Below are 2,099 nucleotides of genomic sequence, written 5' to 3'. Positions count from 1 at the left end.
CTCAAACCTGGGACTTTGACATCTTGGCAAAAACTCTTAAACCTGGGACTTTTCTAAGTCCCAGGTTTGAGAATTTCGATCGATATTTGAAGGCTGAGTTTTCTGGCCAAAATTTTAAATACATTATTCTCCATAATAGGGCAGTTAATGTTTCCACCTATTTAGAGTTATTGATGCGACGGTGCTATAATAACAGAGGAAAAACCACGGAAAGGGGTGGGTGGGGTTGGGTTGGGGTTCTAAAGTTCACAAGTTGTTTTTTTTTTCAACCGGAGGACACAGCGAAGCCGGGTAATAATATTGTCAAGGTACACTGAAGAAAAATATCGTATTTTTACTCTCCCAAATATTGGGTATTTTTGTTGTGTAATTCTGATGTCATCAATATTTTATAATATTTAATGACTAAATCGAAGCATGTCTTAAGATAAACGGATTATTTAGAAAGGAACAGAATCAATAACATTTAAGTAGAGGAATATCGAAAGTTGGTAGCTCGACTTTCAGGTTTGTATTCATTTTCATTTCATTCAGCAATTAAGTTATAAAAACCAGAACAAGCAAATAATTATTCAGTTTCCGACAAATTTGAATTGATTATGCCAATGCTCATTTTGATCAGCTTGACCCCAATTGTATGTTTATACAAAATTTATAAAATTTTCTTTTCATAAACAAAGCAGCGTGTTTGAATCTAATAAGAAATATCCAATCGTTAAAGAGCAACAAACCGTGGACTGGGTTAGACGAAAACCTGGATATAGATCGCGCCATTTGGTAAAAACTAACGCTGGGCCCATACCGTTGGGTAATCAGAGTTGTGTTTCCAGGTTAAAAAAATCTTCTCTCAGGGTCATTTTGATTCATCGATATTTGAAGGGAAGGTTTTCCGGGCAAAATTTTTAAAAATGTGTTCTCACCGAGCACGGTGGTTCTTACTCGTGTTGTTGTCTTAAGTTGTAAATTAACCCCTATTCACGTCACTCAAGAGTTATGTAACCATGGACACCTTCCATGACACAAGCAACAATGTATCCAGCTTGTGTTACATATAACATATCACTCTATCATAACCTTAGCGATAAGGCATTATTATCCCTTATCTATGGCCGAGATTTTCAATTGACTTAAGGCACAGGGGGTGATATACAATGTATCAAAGTAATATACGGCTTTACTCAGGGGATAAGTGATTGGTGATTGGTCGGTACAGCTGTAATAATAATAATACGCGTTATATCAGGGTGGAAGTGATATCCCTATATTATTATTGTGCTTGATTTTAGGTGAGGAATTTTCTATTTCTGCTGCAATGCAATTACTATTACGATGATAAAGTGACGTTTCATGTGAAAAGATAAGCAAATTTAACGGAATCCCATAAATAACAACTATCCAAGGTAATTCCAAAAATAATATAGTATTTATCTTATCCAATGCATTTGTGAACCAACAAACATTTCAAACCGGTATTGCATCGGGGTAAACTTGATGCTGACAATAATTGTAAATAAATATGGAAATCCAGTTTAATAATGTATATGGTGTATTCAGTGTTCTTATCTTTGGAAAACAAAAATAACATTTCTATAATCAAAGAAATATGAAAAAAAACCCCGTTTATGAAGCAGTGCAGGACTAAACAGAAAGAAACATTCAAGAAAACAAAACAAAAGCGAAACCAGAACCAAAAATAAAAAAAAACAACAAATAAAAAAACAAAAACAAAAAAAACAAAACAAAACAAAAGAAAAAAAAGGGAAAAAAATAAATTAAAAAAACCCATTAAAAAAACAAACAAAAACGACTGTTGAGGCAGTTGAATTTTTGGGGCGGTTTTTACTTGTACTTTTCAAAGCAGGCTGGTTCTTCGGGATTTTTTGTTGTTGTATAATCATTTATTCATTGTCTGGTGCTCTTCCATACTCACCTTTTCAGATTAATGACATACACTACCACTGCCTCTCCCTAATTTGTTACTAACAATAAAGAAAGTGAGTAGGAAAGTGCCAGAAAACAATAGAGAATGAAATTTCGCGGCAACGATGGGGGCTCGAACCCACAAACTTACTGGTACGACAACGCCATCTGGCCGGGGA

The 2,099-nt window shown here is 34.6% G+C and overlaps 1 protein-coding gene across 2 annotated transcripts in view; it reads left to right on the top strand.

Moving 5' to 3' along the window:
* The first annotated feature begins 1,061 nt into the window (after window positions 1-1,061).
* LOC144977619 (uncharacterized) overlaps window positions 1,062-2,099 on the top strand; it is a 10,407-nt gene continuing 9,369 nt past the window's right edge. Inside the window, exon 1 of one of the 2 annotated variants that reach the window (XM_078923020.1) lies at window positions 1,062-1,400. The gene's annotated coding sequence lies outside the window, so the exon portion shown is untranslated. The remainder of the gene's footprint in view (window positions 1,401-2,099) is intronic. The other variant, XM_078923030.1, reaches the window with a different exon arrangement.

This window comes from Berghia stephanieae, chromosome 1 (genome assembly GCF_034508935.2).
Source record: "Berghia stephanieae isolate SIO BIC M18660-M18661 chromosome 1, UCSD_Bste_1.3, whole genome shotgun sequence".
Lineage (NCBI taxonomy): Eukaryota > Metazoa > Mollusca > Gastropoda > Nudibranchia > Aeolidiidae > Berghia > Berghia stephanieae.
This window is presented reverse-complemented; position numbering and strand designations above follow the sequence as displayed.